This window comes from Leopardus geoffroyi, chromosome A2 (genome assembly GCF_018350155.1).
Source record: "Leopardus geoffroyi isolate Oge1 chromosome A2, O.geoffroyi_Oge1_pat1.0, whole genome shotgun sequence".
Lineage (NCBI taxonomy): Eukaryota > Metazoa > Chordata > Mammalia > Carnivora > Felidae > Leopardus > Leopardus geoffroyi.
In genome coordinates, this window is record NC_059331.1 from 149,842,968 (window position 1) to 149,864,406 (window position 21,439).

Below are 21,439 nucleotides of genomic sequence, written 5' to 3' on the forward strand. Positions count from 1 at the left end.
ACTCGTGGGGAAAAAAAAATGAGGTGGTATATATTAGCATCAAATATGAAAAGCTGGTGAATATTTTACCTACAAATCTCCACCTCCAAGATACAGGGATATAAAATAAAATACCTAGAAAACAGAAATTCCACCCATTTTTCAAAATTATTATTAAACCATGGCATATTAAGCAAATGATCACCCCGTGCTCCCGGGTTTCTTTATATGCATTTAGCAAGCTGTCCTGGATCATTTATAAAGAAAGTCACAAAATCACATTTGCTATTTTAAAGATGTATTACTTGGGGCACCTGGGTGGCTCAGTCGGTTAAGCGTCCGACTTCGGCTCAGGTCATGATCTCGCGGTCCGTGAGTTCGAGCCCCGCGTCGGGCTCTGTGCCGACCGCTCAGAGCCTGGAGCCTGTTTCAGATTCTGTGTCTCCCTCTCTCTCTGACCCTCCCCCGTTCATGCTCTGTCTCTCTCTGTCTCAAAAATAAATAAATGTTTAAAAAAAAAAAAAAGATGTATTACTCTGCCAACATAATCCGTACGGTTTATCCAAGTAGTTGAGACACCTCCGCTTAACCAAAACTTTAACAGATGCTACTTAGCACAGATGTGATGAACTTGTAAGAGACTGGTCACAGCTCAGAAAAGACGCCTCTAGATGTCATCTCCTTCTTTTGCCTTTGATAAGACTGCATGTAAACTGTGATATAGTGTTTTACAAATGAAAGGTAAAGTATTAATCCTTCATGATAATTTACTATATTAAAATTAATTAATTAATTAAAATGTGTTTAAAATGCCAGAAAGCATTATTCTTTGGATTTTAATGCACTTCTGTAACTTTGTGAAAGATGAAAAAGTGATGGTTTCATTATACTGTTTATAAGCTTGATAGACTTACAAAGACCAAGCATTTCAGCCCAAAACTACCACATTCTTACTTGATTTTCAACTTTAAGGATTGGTAGTTTGAAAAATGCCACATTACCTCAACTTTTTAACGACTGGGTTTGATGAAGGAGAAAAGATTTTGCATAATACGAGACATTTGTGGGTCCTAGGTTAAAGGAAATGGGGAAGAAAAATTATTCGAAATGACCACATAAAAACAAAATGAAGGGGCTTTGATTTCTGGCAAGGTTGAGAGCTAAAAAGTCTGGAAAATTTCCCAGTATGAAACAGTTAGAAATGCTGGATGTAATGTAATAAAGGTCCTTTCAAATGTATTGCTGACCTTGTTAGTAAGAGGTCTCCTGGGGACGAAACTAAAGAGAAAACCAAAAACCAGAGCAGTAAAGCTAATACCAATATTGCAGCTGCTTGGGGCATTTGTCAGTCTCAGTAACCAGGAGGCTTGAGTTTTAACAGCTGCATCACTACTGGAGACAGGACCTTGGGCCTGCACAAGAAGGGATTTTAGAATTAAAACCACCATATGAAGCACAGAATTTTTGAACAGTTATAACTTTAGTAAAAGAGTAGAATAGAAAAAAAAAAAATCCACTTAGCAGTAAAGAGAAATGACGAGGAAATTCGTCCTGGCAAAGCAAACAATTCTTCTCTGGAAGGATATGCTGTGAATTCAGACCTCAGTTCTGTCCATAGATAAAATTGCCTAACATATGAATTCACAACCTGAAATTATGGAAGTACACAGGGGAAATGTAACCATGAGCTAGAGTCAAGCAGAAACAATAAGCAGTTGAATTAGTTCCTAATAATTGTAGAAATGGGATTAGTAGTTACAGAATACAAAACAGATGTGTTTCAAATATTTAAAAACTAAAATTTGCATCAAAAACATAAAAGAATAAGAAAAAGAATATTTTGCTGGCCAAATAAAACTCTAGGCAGTCTTGATAAAGAACCAAAAGGACCTCTAGGAGTGAAAATTCTAATCTTGGCCTTAAGAATTTAGTTCATGGTTTAAACATCAGATTAGACACACGAGAGAATTAGCAAACCACTAGACAAATCTGAAGAAACTACTTAAAAGTAATGAATAAAGACAAAATATTTAGAAAACATGGAAGAGAAGTTAAAATATGTAGGCTGCACTGGCACTTTTACAAAGGACTACGAATTCTTTTTTTTTTTTTTTTTAATTTTTTTTAATGCTTATTTTTGAGAGAGAGAGTGCAAGAGGGAGAAGGGCAGAGAGAGAGGGAGACCCAGAATCCAAAGCAGGTTCCAGGCTCTGAGCCGTCAGCACAGAGCCCGATGCAGGGCTTGAACTGTGAGAGCTTGACCTGAGCCAAAGTCGGACGCTTAACTGACTGAGCCACCTAGGCACTCCAGGGACCACCAGTTCTTTGATGCCCTTCCTATCTTGAGATGGAGTCCATGCCCTTGCAACCGGGCAGATTTGTGACTGGACCAAGAGTATGGTGTAAATATTATATAATTTCTGAAGCTAAGTCATAAAAGTCTATACAACTTCGACCTTGTTTGCTAGAATGATTGTTCTTGGAACCCTGAGCTGACATGAAAGAAATCCATTAAATTACTGTGAGCCTCTGATGTTTTGAGGAATACCAAACCATTCAGAGCCCAGTCCTAGCTCTTGAGGTCACTCCTAGTTGTTTGAGTGTTCCCATCCGAGGTCCCAGACATCATGGAACAAACACATTCCATCCGTGCTCTGCCCTATTAGAATTCTTGACCCACAAATAGTGGTTGTTACTAAGTTTTGCAGCGAGTTTTTACACAGCTGTAGGTAAATGGAACAGAGAAGACGAGAAGTTCAAACATACATCAAGAGAGTTTTGAAAGAAGATAATAGAATGGGAAAGAGGCAATAGCTAAGGAAATAGAAACTGAGAAATTTCTAGAATTGATAAGTGACAAAAACCCTTGGATCCCAGAAGCATAATGAATTCCAAACAGGAAAGATAAAAGAGACCGTACTTTAATGCAGCAAAATACTATGGAACATTAAAGTCAAAGATAATACGTTAAAAGCAAATGGAGAGAAAATAAAAATAGATTACTTAGCAATGAAGTACAACCTGCATCAGTAAGTATAGTGAAAACCTGGAAACATTCTGTTAATTGACAGAAGGATTAATAAATATATTGTGATACGCTACAACAATAAAAAGCTACCCATGCTACCCAGTAATAAAAAATGGTTGAACAGGAACTGTGTACCTCAACAGGAATCAATCTCCCAAACATAATGTTGGAAGAAGAATATAATATGATGGCATTTAGGTAAAGTTTAAATGTGAGAAACTGTACATATGTCTCTGTGTATTCTTTCGTAGTCCATGTGTATATAAGATATAAAGACATAGTTCAGAAGGATAAACATTAAAGTCAGTATAGTGGTCACTACTAGGGGTGAGAGAAGGAAGAGGAATGTGATTGGAGAGGACTACACTCGAGGCTTGAATGTTTTATTTATTATTATTTTTTTAATGTTTATTTATTTTTGAGAGAGAGAGTGAGAGACAGAGTGCGAGCAGGGGAGGGGCAGAGAGAGAGAGGGAGACAGAATCCGAAGCAGGCTCCGGGCTCTGAGCTGTCAGCACAGAGCCCAACACGGGGCTCGAACTCAAAAACCGTGAGATCGTAACCTAAGCCAAAGTCAGACACTTCACCGACTGAGCCACCCAGGCACCCCAGATGTTTTATTTTTTTACCTGGGTAGCAGCTGCATGAGTACTCATTATTCTTTGTACTTGTATGTCTGAAGATTTTATAATAGAATTTTGAACAGGAATAGGAAGATTTAATGAATAGGGTGAATAGGAAGCTATATGACTTCTTGAAGGAAATACGTGCTTAGTGTGAAAAGATTTGGAGAATAGAAATTATGTGAATCCTATTGTCACAGGAGGGTGGGAGAGACACTGGTCCTTGTCTCACAGAGTCGAAGAATTCATCTCACGGACAACAGAGAGTGAGCAAAGTGATAGAGTCTGTTGAGAGAAAGTGTAAAGCTTTCAGGAGTGAGAGGGGTCCCAACTGGGTAGCCAGCAAGGATTTTTGCCCCTGACTTTTTATTGGGACCTTATCAGAAGGTTTGTGAGACTTGATGCTTGGCATCTAGCTCGGGCAGGTCAGGAACAGGTTTATCTCATCCTCCTTTCTTCCCAAACTCTGCTGCCACTGACTCTCCCTCAGCCTCCCCCCTGCAGCTGCAGCCTGACTCCCTGAAGGTCCCTTACCTCTCCCTGCCTAATGTTAACCCTTTCCCTATTCACTGTTTACCTTTTGGGTTAAGTAAATAGTTAAACACATAGAAGAAAGATGAAAGCAGATCTGGCATGAAATCACTTCTACCTGACCGAGACATTTTTGAGCCTTGGCAAGTGGGCGTTGATGAACTGGTGGAGGGGAGGAAGTAAAATAGGAGATTCGGAACCTTATGGCTGAAGTCTAGGAATTGTTGATGAATGGGATGTGTTGTTTGATAATGAACAAGGTAGAATTTGGGCTTCTATATCGTTAGTGATACCACTGAAACGTCTTTATACTCTTAAAAATCCTCTGATCTTTCTGAATATTTATAATAACAAATACCGTGCTCCATTTTGATGAAGGTGACTATTTTTCATTACTCAAACACCTGTCCGTCACTGTGATTTGTCAACCATAAATGAAGTCCTTGTAAGTAAGAATGAATGGGAAAGAGGGGGATGTGCGTGGGTGGGACTAGAGAAAGACAGGTGAGAAGCAAAATACTCACTGATTTTTAAATTGTTAAGAATAGTGGTTCCAAGGCCATTAACACCATTTTCTTCTTTCCAATGGTAATTTGGTCAAATGGAAAAGCATGAGTTATGGGAAGACAGCTTACTTGGAGATTTAACTTGATTTTTAAACCCTTTGGCAAAACTTTTGCTCAGTCTTTTAGTTGGATCTTTTCTTTGCCAATAGAGACTCCTTTAGATTATTGCCAAGTGTTATGGCAAGTATGTGATGTACTCGGGAGTTATTAAAAAATACAGGGGAATCACAGGAATGGTAGTAAACATTATAAAGCTGAGTAGAAGAAGAAAATAGAATCTGAATGATAGCTGGCCCACAAATACTCATCTTCCAGTAAATGATGCAGCTAACTTTCATGTTTGCCTTCCCTACTGTAGTTTTATGTTCTCACAGTTTGGATTCTTTTAAAAATTGGACTTCTACATCATGATGCTTCAATTGCTTTTTTCTCTACCTCATTTCAATTTTTAGCTTTATACGAGTAAGCATATGATCTTGGCTTCTAGCCAGCCTTCGAATCAGCTGCCGTGGGTCCACTTAGCTGTAGAACAAGGTCTCTAGTCTGACCCCATCAACAGGGACTTTATTATATGTGGACTAGATGAACTCAGTGATGGTGACAGTTACTTGGTCTCATTTTTACGCCCAGCAGTGTACCATCAGCAGAGTGTGATTTCCACCTAATCAGCTAGTACAAGCAAAGATTTGATGGGGTTACCACAGTTTTGATGAGTCTGTAGGCAAAGAATTATTACTAAGTTTAATATCTGGTACAAAGTTAACGTTACTAAGTTTAATGTTTGGCTTTCTCTAGTAACCTTATTGTTTCATATGTTTTCATTCTCAATTTCTACAATGGTATTTGCCCCTCTCTAGTGCCTCTTAGAACCTGTGTTCCCCACACCTCATGACCTGATTGTTAATACAAGTACTAACCTTTCTCCAAACTAGTTACTTCTTTAATCCGGCCTTAAAATAAATTCAAGCCATTGTTCATTATATTTTAGCTTACCTATTACTAATCAGTTGCCGGGAAATGTAACTTAAAGAAATACCTACTGGATAAAGGTATTTGTTTGGCATAAATATCTGCATCAGATCTTAAAATACTAGTGTATGAATCTAGGAAACGATGTGTGTGTACAGGCATATGTAAAATTTATTTTTAACAGTAGGCTTAGAGGACATGTTTGCCTTGAAGCCCTCTTAAAGTAGTTGGTCTAGAGTAGAACTCTTTAGCATTGCTTTATATGCCATTGAACTCAGACTTAGAATCATGATTGAGACACCCCATAATGCAAATAGAAATGTCCTGAGGTCATTGTGTAATTTTATAGGGCTCTTCACCAAAGCCCAGAAGAAAGTAGTAAATTATATTAGCACGATTAACTCCAAAAGAGCTGGCCTTTTTGGGAAGCCAGCTGAAAATCGAATTCTGTGTGTAGGCACACAGTGTATAGAATAGGCATTATATGGTGTACATATCTACATGCATTTTTCCTTTGATCAACACAGCGTTTAATTAACTGGAATGAAGTCTTCCACAAAATGAAAATATGTCTTGAAAAAAATGGCACCAATAAAACAATACCTTGAAGCTTTCTACTCTGAGTCCCAGTGGATTAGTGATTTCACTTTACATTTGAAATGACAGTATAGTGGTGGTTATTGCTCCTTTGGGATGGATAAGAAAAGAAATGGTGCCCAATTTTATTAGTCATTAGTATTCTCTGTTATAAGTGATATGGGAAGCTCTGAAACTGGAAGAACATGGCCTGAATATTTTTTTTTTAAACAAGTAAATTATCTTTCAGTATTAGTAAAAACGTAGTTTGTCTGCCTTAGAAAAAGAAAACCTTCAAACATAATTTAGCTTGTCTGTCATTTTAAACACTTCTGGAGACATAGCCCCATGGTCCAGGCCCATTTTTCTTTGTCAGGAGATGGTTCGTTGGTTCCTGGGTGAAAGTTTTGACATTTATGCTACATTCTGAGTACTTGAGAAACCAAAGGGTGCCAGTTCTTCTGGGATTAAATAATGGTGTCTCCTCTGTCAGTCAGACATTTGCAGTATTCTGTGTATGGTCTGAAATCGTTGAAATGCCCTCTTTCCTTACATATTTTTATTATGATACTATTGATTACCATTCTTGTTAGATTTCTCTTTGTTACTAGTCATCTTTGTAGTGTCTTCCATATACAGTCCGGTCTTTCTCATCCCCACATTTATTGCTGGATGGATTAAGAAATCCATTCCTGAAACTATGTTTTGATCTCCAAGCAAAGCAGCCTACTCCTCCAGCTGTATCTTGGTAAGTAATCCTCGCAGTGGAGCGATTGCGCGGAACCATGCTGAAAGTCCTTTCCCTGACCATTTTCGGCTTCTTCCTTGAGTGTTCATCCAGTTCCCCTCCCATCTCTCAACTCTCAACACAGACAAAGTAAGGGAAACTGAGCAATCTCATGGCCCCAATCTTCACATACCTGCCCAGTCATGACAGCTTTGAAGTAATAAAGAGTTTTATTCCTGATTTTCTTGAAGGGGAGAAGAATCACTTTTTAAAATTCATCTGAAAGCCAAACGTTATAAAAATCTTTTTTTTTTTTTCCTTATTAACACAGTATTTATTTGTCTTCCCTCTGTCAAACCCTGAGTCAAGAATTTTCCCCAGGCTGCCTGGCAGTGGGAGGGAGGTATTCCAAAAGGAACACACAGGGCAGATGAGACACTGGGGAAAGACCTATGGGAAGTGGAGACAGCTCTGTCACATGGAGAAGAGGATGAGAAAGGCCACCATCATGCAAAAGAGTCCCGTGGCCTCCGGGAGGGCAAAGCCCAGATGACGTAAGAGAAGAGCTGTTGCTTCAGAGAGGGGTTCCTGGCATAACCAATGATGAGGCTCCCAAACACAGTCCCAGTTCCAGCCCTGGAGCCAGCCACCCCTACCGTGGCAGCCCCAGCCCCAGTGCACTTGGCTGCTGTGTCCTGTCCCTTGAAATGGCGCTGGTTCGGAAGCTGCGGCTGGGAATACGTGAGGTCGGGGGGTGTGGGACTGCCAAGCTGCCAAGGCTCCATCTGTCAGTGTCTCCAGTGGTTTTAGCGACACTGCAGACAGTGATGGGCTCAGCAGCTGAGAGGTGCTCCTGACCAAGAAGGGACGGAGACTAACTTTGCACTGAGGGGCTTTGGCAGGAGAGTAGTTCCCAGTACAGAGAAGACAGGGCGGAGGGGGGGTCCTCTGCGGATAGCTCTTCCTAACACCCTTCAAGCGTTTTCCAGCAGCCCCTGGTCATCTCTCTTTCTTAGAAATCAGTGTTTCTTAATATTGTCAATGACTTAATCACCTTTATTAAGCATTTGCTTCGTGTCAGACGATGCGCTAACCACATTATAGGCATTATTTTTACTTTGCCCAAGCGGCCTTTTGCGGTATGCTCTCTTGATATCTTTGTTGTTTTGGAAGGGGAAATCGAGGTTCAGGGACTTTGAGTTACATACCCCTCGTTACACAATAAGGAAGTCATGGAACCCTGGTTCAAACCCAGGCAGTCTGATCTGATTCCAGAAGTTGCTCTCTTGATGGTCATATGCACTGAAATCAGTAAAACTGTGTGTAATTCTGCCTGTGTCCGCACACTGAGGATAGAAAGAAAGATGGCCATACTCAACTCGGTCTCAGTAGCCTCTAAAAAAGAAAGGCTATTAAAAACAGGTGGGGGGGGGGGCGTCTATTAGAGGAAGGGAGAAGCAGGATAGCAAAACACTAAGACTTTAGAGAAGAAATTATTTTCGAGCAAAGTTTCAGTAGGTGTGGCCAGATTGTGTAGCGTGGCTCAAGGCTGAAGAGAAAAGGGGAGTGGTCCTGAGAGGGTGACCCCTGTACCAGTGCCGTCTCATCTCTTGGGAAGTTGTTAGAAATGCAAACTCTCAGTCCCACCCAGACCCGTGGAATCCGAAACACTAGAGGTCAGGCCCGGGATTTTGCTTTGTTGCAAATCCTTACAGGTGATCCTGATATGTGTTCAATTTTGAGAGTCATCGTAAATGCTCAGGTGAGAACACCAAGACTTATTTCAAGAATTTGAATATTATTTTCACTTCTCTTCCTTGCAACCAGAAGGAATAGACCTGGGTCTGATTCCACCTTGCCTGTCTCTGGTCCAATAGTATTTGCAAAGAGAAGCAGTTGACAATATATTCTCTTTTTATTTATTTTTAGTTAAAAAGTACACTTTATGGGTAGCAAGAGCCAATGTTTTACCCTGAAAGAGTTGAGCCTCTTTTCAACTAACCTGTCAGTCTTGAAAAACTTACTGTTGTTGCCATTATTTAATGTCTGGGTCAAAACCAAACCATTGACAGCTTAAGTCATTGTTGATCCTTGTTAAACTAACAGTGACTGATGTCCATTAAATGTCTACTCATTTTAAAAGTTTGACATGCAGGGGTGCCTGGATGGCTCGGTTGGTTAAGCGTTGGACTCTTGATTTTGCCTCAGGTCAGATCAAGCCCTGCATCAGGCTCTGTTCTGGGTGTGAAGCCTGCTCTCTCTCCCCCTTCCCCCATGTCTAGAATTGACATGCAATTCTAGAAGTTCTGAATTATGCTTATCTGAGCAACTAATGTTGTGCATCACATCCTGTTATAGTAAAAGCCAAAGGCCTGTCCAGATTCATTTATTGTAGTGAAATATGACTGTAGTAAGTATCACTTGAAATAATACTGTCTTGGGGCGCCTGGGTGGCGCAGTCGGTTAAGCGTCCGACTTCAGCCAGGTCACGATCTCACGGTCCGGGAGTTCGAGCCCCGCGTTGGGCTCTGGGCTGATGGCTCAGAGCCTGGAGCCTGTTTCCGATTCTGTGTCTCCCTCTCTCTCTGCCCCTCCCCCGTTCATGCTCTGTCTCTCTCTGTCCCAAAAATAAATAAATGTTGAAAAAAAATTAAAAAAAAAAAAAAAAAAAAAAAAAAAAAAAAAGAAATAATACTGTCTTATATGAAGATTAACATATGGTTGGTGTATTCTCCACGTTTCAGAGATTATCTGTGCTGTTTCTCAGGTCATTAAAAAGCAAAATATAGTACTGATTATGGATCATTTAAGCATGACATTATAAATGTAAAACAAATTAATAGTCCCCCTTACATTTTGGTCTTTTTTTTTCTTTATAATCTCTTGGGTTTTTTATTGTGGTAGTTGACATTGAAGTGACATAATTTACTGATTTCTTGAAATTAACTGCTTTTGAACAGCACATTAATTCCCCTCTCCTTTTTACTGTGTTTCTATTATATTTATTACAGTTATATTTTAACTTACTTGTTTGCATGTTTTCGAATCTGAAGGCAGAAAATCTTGTTGGTGTCCCATGCCTAGGGCGTAATTACTGGATTCCTTTTTTTCTTTTTAAGTCGTGTCACAAATGGTCCAGTCAGTCGACCCTATGCAATATATACATTTAATAAACATTCCCTGAGCACCAACTTTGTGTGTTAATTGCTTTAGGAAACATTCTAAGCACTGACTGGTCTGTACTTGGCTGCGTGAGAATTACTACCTCCGGGCCCCATCCCTAATGATTCAGACACTACAGGTTAAAGACTGGGACCTGAGAAGCTAGTATTTGAAAGCTCCCAAGGTAATTCTAGTGTTCTCTTAGGGCTGAATGATAAAGAGATGGTCCTTTCCCTAGACTGGTTAGTCTTCTTCCTTATCTTTTCTGTTACTCTTTATCTCTGTTCTCATTCATAGAAACAAGCGAAGTAAAATAGGGAGATGATGGCTTATGTTAATGCTACAGAAGTGGAAGGCACCTTCACAGATTATCTTACTTAACTGCTACAGTTTTCCTGTGAGGTAAATGCTATTATTTGCATAATTTTTTTCGTAAAGCACCGAAGGTTACAAAATCTTACACAAGGTCATGCATCTAGTTAGTTCTACAGTATGGGTTTTAAAACCCAGAGGCGTGTAACTCAGGAGCCCACGTTCTTTTCCCCTAACATAACCAGCACTACCATACAATGGAAATTAGTTGTTTTATAAACGTGCTATGCTAAACTGCATATATGTGTTCAGGTTTAAGAACAAAGAAAAATGCAAATAAGTCGAATGCTTCATTAAAAAGAGTTCAAATGCTCTAGGAAAAAAGAGGATGAAGTTGATTTTATGTTTGTGGCCTTTGATTTTATTTTTTTCCCCTGTGCTCTGTGTATTTGTGCCTTTTCAGGAAAAGAATGCCTTCGGCTATTTTTTTTTATTCGGTGTGTATAGTTTTAAGTAGTGATTTCATTTTTGAGTTGAAACTACTAATATGAAAGACAATGCTTAGGGGTATTGTACAACTTTATTTTTTAGCGCCATACATTATATATCTTTTCAACTCGTGAAAAGAGCTACCAACATTTAGTGGGCATGTTACTCTGTACCAGGATCTAATGTCTTGGTTTTTTATTTACGTCAAGTATGTTGGCTATTGTTTTTCTCTCTTAATGGTTTTTAAGGCCATGTATTTAGATTTTGCATAGAATGTTAAAGTTTGGAGGCCGATGGTTAATTTATTTGTGCGTGTCCTCTATCTATAATATGGAAATTAAAAATAGGGTCATGATAATAACTTAGTCAATAAGAGTAGGCATGTGTTTTACCAGTTTGATGCCATGAATATATTATTTCTTATAAAGGTATGCAGTAACCTTGAGGTTGCTTTTGAAAAGTACTGTTGGGGCGCCTGGGTGGCGCAGTCGGTTAAGCGTCCGACTTCAGCCAGGTCACGATCTCGCGGTCCGTGAGTTCGAGCCCCGCGTGGGGCTCTGGGCTGATGGCTCAGAGCCTGGAGCCTGTTTCCGATTCTGTGTCTCCCTCTCTCTCTCTGCCCCTCCCCCGTTCATGCTCTGTCTCTCTCTGTCTCAAAAATAAATAAACGATGAAAAAAAAAAAAAATTTGAAAAGTACTGTTACTGTTAATTAGTATCAACATTCACGTTTTTAGAGCCACACGATATGATGCAAATGTTTGCAAGGGTGAAATCTTAACACACACTAAACAGGCCAGTGTGAACTATATTTACAGAGGGTGATATTTACATTTAGACTGTTCAGAGATTCATATTCTTAAACTCCTCTGTGTCTTTGGGATGCCCTTTGCCTTAGCCCCTCGTGCAAATCTATGATCAGCCTTCAGATCCACTCCTCAGTAGAGTTTTGCCTGCCTGACCCTTTTTATGCTGAATCAGTGATTAGGTGCATCACTTCCTGTAGAGATTTATCTGAACGTGTGTCTTCTTTACTACTGTGAGATGTAAGGACCATCTGTAGGTGCTCCAGCAGAGTCTAAAGTATTGCACATTCCCTAAATGTTTGATTTTGGCTTCATGAATAAAGTTTATTACTTGCTGTTGTAGTGGAAAACGTACTAGAGCAATTGATTTTTCGTTATAGTTGTGAGATACATAATGTGACTCTTATTTTTAGGAAAACTGAGTTCCAGAGTAACTAAAAAGCTTGTTAGAGTCATATAGAAGGTTCCTTAAATTTAGTCTGACACTGTAATCATTTGTCTTTCAATCCTATATACTTTTCAACAAAACAGCATTTGCCAAACTGTTCCAAAAGACACTAGTGCCCCAGGAAACGTAGCTGGAGTCATGGCCTGTAAGGGACAAGACAGAACTTAGCGGGGGGAAACCCTTGCTTAAATGAAATCTAGTAGTTTTTTTTTTTGGGGGGGGGGGGATTGGTTTTTTTTTAAACTCCAGGACTTTTCTGAACTATAATGTACTGAAGTGCAGAGTGCCAGAAAGATTCATATAACATAGAGTATTTTACGAAGTTACGTGTTAACCCCATCTTTAAATTTACTCTTCTCTTGAGAGACTTTTTTTTTTTTAAGATACAGTTTAGAGAAGCTGCACTAAATGAATTCTGTATGATGTTGATTCAAGTTCTTTATATCAAAGTCATCTTGACTTCGTGTGTGAACAAAAGAAATTGAAAGATATTGGTTGTGGACTACTCTTTTCCTGGATTTGTCTCTGATTTACTCTCTGAGTTTTGCAAATTCCAAAAGTGCAGGAAATCATTTCCATTTATTCATTAATAAAGGGGTTTTCTGGGGAAGACACATGTTAAAATACCCAACCTTGGAATTTGTGATTTTGAGCCTGTAAGTCTATTGTTGTGCTAATAGGTCCTAGTCAACATGTATATGCCAGATTATATTACAACAAATAACCATGGACAATCCACATTCATTTATTTTACTGAATTTATGTTTTATTTCCTGAAGTAGGTTGGCTTGGTAATTGTTTTTTATATGGAGACTTAGTTATCCAATGTGGTCCAAGGAACATTGCAGGGACCACTCTATGTTGTAGTTTATTTGTTAATAAAGGGAAAAAAACAGAGTTCTTCTCTGCTATTAAATATCATCTTGATAGTATCTGTTTTAAGACAATTCAACTGATCAAATTCAAATCCTAGGCTTAACATGAATTCAAGTTTAATTACAAGAGGGCAGTTAGGGGTAGTTGTGATTTCAGAAGGAAATCTCCAAAAGCTAATAGAGATTGTGGTTTTGGGGAGAGAATCCACAACACTAGTTGTAAAGAGAAAAGAACCCATTAGTGTCCAGGGTGATCAGTGTAAGGGACTATTACTGCCATCACTGTATGGAATTCGTGATGGTAGAAGGGACAATTGAGTTTTTATAGTTTCCTCCAGGGACTAAGTAACTTAATTTGGTTAAATGTAGTCTGGAAAAAAAACATCCACACAAAATAAATATTGTGACTTTGAGAATGAGAATACCTGGCCTATTTGAATTTGAAAAGGAAAGGGGAGCTCCAGCTGTGAATTAGTGTGGAAATAGTGTGACCAGGGACAACAGGCTCCACCATTTTCAAGCTTAATGATCTTGCACAGCTCACTGTCTATATTTACTTAAAAGGAAGTGGACTATGACTATAATTCTGATTATAACCTAGGAGTGTAAAAGAAAGTAAAGTAAATATGTCTGCAGCTGATTTTTTAGATGACATAAAGGGTACCTGGGTGGCTTAGTTGGTTGAGTATTGGACTTCGGCTCAGGTATAATCTCACGGTTGTGAGTTCAAGCCCCACATCAGTCTCACTGCTGTAAGTGTGGAGCCCACTTTGGATCCTCTGTGCCCCTCTCTCTGCCCCTCCCCTGCTTGCGCCCTCTCAAAAATATTTTAAAAAAAGAAAAAGAAAGAAAGAAAGATCATAGAAGGACTGATTTTTTTTTAGTAGATATTCCAGATCTGATCATCTAGTTGAATTTTATCCATGAAACTCCTTAGATTATTTTTTTAATATAAAAAACTCTACCAGGGCACCTCGGTGACTCAGTAGGTTAACTGTTCCACTCTTAATTTTGGCTCTGGTCATGATCTCAAGGTCATGGGATCGTGCTCTGTGTCGGGCTCAGCATGGAGCCTGCTTAAGATCGTCTCTCTCTCTCTGCCAATTTCCAGTGCATCCACTCATGTGCTCTCTCTCTCTCTCTCTCTCTCTCTCTCTCTCTAAAAAAAAAAAAAAAGCCACCCTTGCTCCAAACATTTCTTTTTAAGTTTATGTATTTATTTTGATAGAGAGAGAGAGCAGGAAGGGCAGAGAGAGAGGGAGAGAATCCCAAGGGGGCTCCGCACCATCAGCGCAGAGATGGATGTGAGTCTTGAACTCACGAATGAGCTGAAACCAAGAGCTGGACCCTTAACCAACTGAGCCTCCCCGGTGCCCCTAAACATTTTTTTTTAATCTTCCTTTGGAATTACCTTACAGAAAATGTAAGGACCCAAAGGTTAAGTACAATTGCTTTATGTATCTTCATATATGTTATATATACTTACATATAGTCTATGTGTATGTACACATGCACACATATTTTTATAATGCCAAATGAAAGTACCTAATTTGTTCACTTTTATATTCATTAGAGGTTTAAATGTTTTTAAATGATCCAAAAAATCTGTAATAGACAAAGATATGTAACAACTTCACTTTTTTTTAAATGTTTATTTTTGAGAGAGAGAGTACATGCGGGGGAGGGGCAGAAAGAGAGGGAGACAGAATCCGAAGCAGGCTCTGAGCTGTCAGCGCAAAGCCCAGCGTGGGGCTCGAACACATGAACCATGAGATCTTGTCCTCAGCCAAGTTCGATGCTGTACTGACTAAACCACCCAGGCACACCACCATTTCATTTTTAAAGGCAGTTTCTGAAGTAGAATAGTTTTAACAGTGTCAGTAGCTCTGAGGTTAATATCTAACATCCATAGGCAAATATTTTGAACGACTTTTATTTGGATGTTTACATTATCGTATTTTTTTTTTAAAAAAAAATAGCAATTATCTGGGCCGCCTGAGTGACTCAGTTGGTTGAGCGTTCGACTTCCGCTCCGGTCATGATCTCAGAGTTCGTGGGTTTGAGCCCCTTGCCGGGCTCTGTCCTAACAGTTCAGAGCCTGGAGCATGCTTATGATTCTGTGTCTCTCTTTGCCCACCCCCAGCCCCCTCCTTTGATGCTCGCAGGCAGGCGCACGCACTCTCTCCCCTTCAAAAATAAACATTGAAAAAATTTTTTAAAAAACAGCAATTATATTATAGCATATTCTTACTTGGTGAAAGAAACAGGACAGATAGGCAGGGAGTTTGTGAATAAAATGCAGAGATGTGTATCAATGAAAATAAACAGTATGTTAAATTGGCAAGTGGTATTCCATCAAAGGGTTAAAAATACCTAGCAAGTCTTAATTTGCCGAATTCTTAATTCGTCGAATTCTTCTGAGTAATTAAAATTAAAATATAGTCCTAAACTTCAGAAAATTTCCATTATTCGCATAACTCTTATCCTCCAAAAGACCTGAGCAGAATATAATAGGACTGCATAATTCACAATCTCTGATAGGATCATCTGAATTGGAGCTGAGTTGAAGCATAGTATTACCTTAAAGATTTTAATGAAATTGAATATTAACACAATTAAACAAGATCAACCAGATCAGAAGCTAACAATCAGATCATTTTAGGCACTGTTAAAGAGCTTGCTTCCACTGGGGCTTTGCTGGGCCAATTGCTCATGTGCTGTATTTGTGTATTAAACTATATTTTCTACCAGACCGCATTTAGGTAGAAGTTCCGCTGCATTTATAGCTTTAAAAGTGATTCAAGTTTTTTTTTAAGACAAAAGTATGGTATTCACTTGGCCTTTCTGATAACGTGTTAATGGACTTCCCTCCCATCCAATTTGAGTCGTCACTTGATGACCATCCTGTGGATGTATGCATGATGCATGCAGATTTCTATGTGAAAAATTACACATGTGTATACCTTTTTATTTGATTTGTTCCATTAGCCTCAATATAATTAAATTATTATGATGAAAACATCCAGTTAAACCATTTCCAGCATGGTACCTTTATAAGAATTTATAAAGTATATGTACTTTATAAGAATTTACAAATTTGATTGATCAGTTACAAATGCCTACTGCAAAGGTGATAGACACACATACGTATATTTGTATTTGTGTGTACATGTATACAACTATACAGACTCCTAGGTCAACACTGAACGTAGCTTTTGCTTGCCTACTAAGTGTACAGATCAGCACTCTCCAAGAGAGAGATAATATGAGCCACGTTAGGAAAAAAAAAAAAAAGGGTAAAGAAACAGGTGAAATAAATTTAATAATATTTTATTTCACCCAACACATCCAAAATGTCATTTTGTTAATCTTAAAAAATAAAACTGCCAGTTATTTTATCAGCAAAAATGGGTTTATTTCGGAATACCAGAGAATTACAATCGGAGACAAGCAAGCCATGTCAAAACCAGAGGCAATTCCAGAAAACCAAGGAAGGGTACAGAGAAGAGGGGGGAGTTGGGAAGGCTGTTACAAACAAAAAGCCCATTGGAGTGCCAAGTATCCTTGTTTTTTCCGGTGGCTGAGTTGTGAAGGTCTCTCCTTGACTGGGCTGTTGCTGGGGGAGAAGGAAAGCCTTTCTTCTGCCTGCGGGGAGAGTGAAGTCTGTGCGCAAGGTCCTTCTCTTCCTGTGTGCGCCCCCTGCCGGTCTCCATTCGAAATGAGACTTCCTTCCATTAATTTTCCACAATTTCCACCTGTAATTAATATAAAAATCACAAGATATTTTACATTCTTCTTTTCATGCTAAATCTTAGAAACCCGGTGTGTATTTGACACTTAGAGCACATCTCAGTTTAGGCTGCCCACATTTGACTTCACAGCTGCACGTGGCTTTTGTCGCCACTGTATCGGACCACGCAGTCACGTCCGCGTCTACGCCCAGCGTGAGGGGCAAGGAGGGTGGGGATTTTGAGAACAATGCAGTTAGGATGAAATCAGAGATCATTTAACAGTTTCTTCAGTAATCGCTGCTTCCTTACTATAGAAAGTTCAAAAACAAGAAAACAAAACACAGGGTAGGGGGAAAAAAAATAGCTTTCTAAATACACGTGGACGCAAAGACTACCTGCCAAAGAGCTGCCTGAATTATTTTTCTTTGTTTGCTGACAGAAGCCACATTTTCCAAATTCAAAGTAAGAACCACAGAAAGCTCCAGTCCTTGCTGATTCCTTCTCAGGTTGGGGAAGAAAAGTCTGCCTGCCTCCCCGTTGGAGCCATCAGCAGCTTTCATGAACATTCCTGTTGGGGAGGGCTGCCCCCCCCCCCCAGCAGCTCTGAGGGGAGGTGTGGGGTTACGTGAGTAATCCGCTTCTCAAAAGAGATTGCAAACAGAAGATTCTGCAACTTTAGACTCTTAGGCCCAATTCATATGAATATGAAAGGGGGTGTCTTAGTCCCTAGACTGGGCAGCTTAGGAAACAAATTTATTTCCCACTGTTGTGGACGTCGGAAGTCCGAGGTCACCATGGTACCAACTGGTTGAGTTCTGGTGGTGAGTTCCCTTGGTTTACAGGTGGCCCACCTTCTTGCTGTGTCCTCACATGGTGGAGAGGACGCGCTGATGTCTCTTACTCTGCGTAAACGAACCCTGATTCCATCGGGATGCTCCATTACCGTGACCTTATCTAAGTTTAACTACCTCCCAAAGACCCCACCTCCAAATAACCATCACATTGGGCTTCAATGTGCAAATTCTCGGGGGGGTGGGGGGGGGGACACAAACATTCAGTTCATCACAGAGGGACTGCTTTCGTATCTCAGGTGTTCACTGTCTCCATTTCTGGTAAAAAACAAAACAAATCAGTTCTTACGCTAGTTTGTGTGTACATACTCAGTGGCCTTTTCCTACCTGGTTTTTTTGTTTTTTTTTTCTTAAACTGACAAAAAATTGAGGCCAAGAGACTCATTTAGCATATAATTAATTGTCAGGTGCTTTGATAGAAATCAACTTATACTGGTGATTAGTTAAGAAAATGACAAAAAACATGGGGCACCTGGGTGGCTCAGTCGGTTAAGCCTCCGACTTTGGCTCAGGTCAGGATCTCACGGTTTCTGAGTTCAAGCCCCACAATGGGCTCTGTGCTGACAGCTCAGAGTCTGGAGCCTGCTTTGGATTCTGTGTCTCCTTCTCACTCTCTGCCCCTCTCCTACTTGCCCCCTGTCTCTCTCTGTCTCTCAAAAATAAATAAACATTAAAAAAAATTTTTTTTTAATGACAAGACACTTGTTAAGTAGAAACAAAGAAAAAGAGAGTTGACAGTGGTATACCAATTAATTCGATTACATTTCCTATTTTAGATTATAGAAATCTGTTCATTTTTCCCCCTCAACTCTCAAATGCTTATTTCTGAAAAATGTATGTTACCATTTTTGTTTCTGACAGATACAAGGACTTGAAATTTTGAAATTCTGCTTATCTTAAGTGACAGTGGACAATTACTTAGATAATGGAATAATAAAAATGGTACTTGAAATTTGCATGGTGCTTTACAGTTCATATTATTTGTAAAGTGCTTTTTTGAAATCCTCAAGATAGAACCTAATGAAAACCCTCAGATTTCGAGAACTTTTGAGCCTGGGCCACCCAGCTGTCAGCCAAGATAAGTCCTGCTTCTGACTTAGAAAACCCTTAGCTCTTCTATTAGAATGCAGCTGACTTTCCTGATTTACAAGAATTATAGGAAAAAGAAGACAGAAAAGTAGAATATGTGGTCAGTACGGGAAAAAGAAATTCTTCATAAGTGACTTACAGACTAAAATGAATGATTAGCTTGAAGCTCAGATTCAGTTGAAAATAGAGTTTGGGAAAGAACATCTATTCCAGTTGGCTACATAGGGCCATACTGATTGAAAGGGTTCCGTAACTTATCTAGTCCTAATAAGAATTTCTTTGTCACTGAAAAAGAGGAACTGACTTGAATTGATGTTGTCTCAAGGAAAAAAGCAACCAGTGTGTTTATTCATTAAATATTTATTGAGCATGTATTATGTTCTGGAGAACAAAGACAGGAATGTCTGCCATCATGGAGCTTCAATTCTGGTGGAAGAGAAGTTTCTGTTTCACTGAAGGCACTCTGCTGAGTATTTGATACTCTCAAAAGTCCTACCATGACCATGCAGCCTCTAGCATTATCCTGTTTCCAATTTAAAGATGAAGAAACTGAGTCTCAGTAAGTTGCTCAATATTGCACAACCAGTAAGCCCCAGGAATGGTAATTAAACTTCGTTCTGTCTGACCCCTTTACCCCATGGTTCCACTACTATACTGTCTCCCAGGTCACCCTCTTTATGAGAGTACCTTTCCAAATGTCAGCATTTAATAATGTTAGAACCTTGTAAGTCTGCTCATCCTTTACTTGCTTTTATTCAAAGCAATCATTTTGTAGTATTGGGCTTAGCTTTATCTTCAGAAGAAATTACATGTGATGTGTCTAGTCTATTTGGTTGCACAAATGACTGCTTCCCCTCAGTAACAACAGGACGGTTCTTAATGGGCTCTATCTTCAGGATGTGATTCTGATAAGCAGTTGCCTCTTTAATAGCATAGTCTGTCATAGCAAAGGACAGCCCATTATAATCAGGCAGCGTCCGCCAAGGTTGACTCTGGTGGCCGTACGATAGAAATAGATTTTGTGAAGGAACAGAATTCAGGAGGTGATGTCAAGAGAAAAACGTAAAATAGATAGAAAGGAGGCAAGACAGAGCCACACTTCCTGATCAGCTACAGTGAAGCGTGTTGCATGCTGATGATCCCCATCAGCTTGTTGTTGGGTTCTGCCCTAGCACGTAGAGTTGTTACCTGGCTAATCATCTTCTTTCTTAGCAGATTAGGGTTTTGACTACGTCCGGCCCAAGGGAGGGGGCGTAGTCATGTTTAGAATGTGTTTGGCCGAATCTCAGACTTTACGTACTGGAGGATTACATCTCTTGGTTGCCTGTGTGAGCTTAGCGTTGTGTTTAAGATTTCCCGGGATGCAGTCATCACTACCATCATGTGTTTTCTATTTCCTTTTTCAGGGAGGTGTGAGATCCTAGCGTCAGGGTAAAGAAGCTGGGGCTCTCTAGCCTGATTGCCTTGGTGCCACTCTCTTCCTGGCTCTGGAACCTTGGGCAGATGACTTAGGGCTCAATCTCTCCATTTCTTCATCTGTAGAATGGGGACAGCAATAGAACCCGCTTGATAGGATTTTTGTGAGTGAAGCACTTAGACCAATACGTAGCCCCCAGTACATGCTACATGTATTAGGGGACTGTTATTATAATGGTGGTTATTGTTACAGACGTGTTATCATGCTACACGTAAATCGGCCACCATTATTTTCTTAGCATCGAATGGCAGGTGAGCAAGAACATTGACCTTTAGATTCTTAGCACTTTGCCTATGAATGTTGACAAGTTTGTATCAGCCCTGGGAGACCTTGTGAATTTAACAAAACAGTGCGTGGGGTAGTTGTCAGGCATCTAGGACACAATATGTGCTATTTTAGGCAGTTGAGTCTGCTGTAACAAAAATGCCATAGGTGGCCAACAGCAGCAATTTATTTCTCAGAGTTCTGGAGGCTGGAAGTCCAAGATCAAGGTGCCAGCAGATCTGTGTCTGGTGAGGACCTGTTTCTTGATTTGCAGGTGGCCGCTCTCTTGCTGTGTCTTCGCCTGCTGGAGAGAGATCATCTCTCTCCTGACTCATAATGGCCCTCACCTCGTTCTTGAGGGCTCTACCTTCATGACTCCATTACTTTGGGAGGTCCCCACCTCCAAATACCATCACACTGGGGCTTCTCAGGACTTCAACATGAGTTTTAGGGGGACATAGCATTCGGTCCATAGCACTTGGGGAGAAGCACGGTAGCAACCGCACGGGTAATGGTAAGGCTCACATCTCAGATTGGGGTGGCCCTCAGGAATAGGCTCATCTCCTCTGCATCGGACCTTGTAAGGTGCCTTCCTGTGTCTTCCCTCTCATTCACAGCCCTGTGGCAGTACAGTTGCTGTGGCTCATGTTGTAGGTGGGGATTTCTCAGAGAGGCGAGCTGAGTTGGAGATGGAAACCAGTTGGGATATAAACTGGTGGTTGCAGATATGAAATGCTACTATATGAGACCTTTCTGTAACCCCAGCGATGTTTACTGTGCAGTCAGACAAAGAAGCGAATTCCAGAGAAGTTGCTACTGACTTCCTCTTTGTTTTGCTTTAACACTATTGCCACGTGCTTTTTATTTTCCTTTTTATAAGTAATCCTAAATCAGATAACCATGTCATGTTAGCCTGAAAGTTAAGCTATGTCAGGCT

At 40.0% G+C, this 21,439-nt stretch overlaps 1 protein-coding gene and 1 pseudogene across 3 annotated transcripts in view; one reads left to right on the forward strand and one right to left on the reverse strand.

Annotated features, from left to right (window-relative positions):
- The window catches only part of EXOC4 (exocyst complex component 4), a 766,053-nt gene that overhangs the window by 409,307 nt on the left and 335,307 nt on the right, over nt 1-21,439 (forward strand). The gene's annotated exons all lie outside the window — the stretch shown is intronic.
- LOC123604879 lies at nt 4,407-10,036 on the reverse strand (annotated as a pseudogene).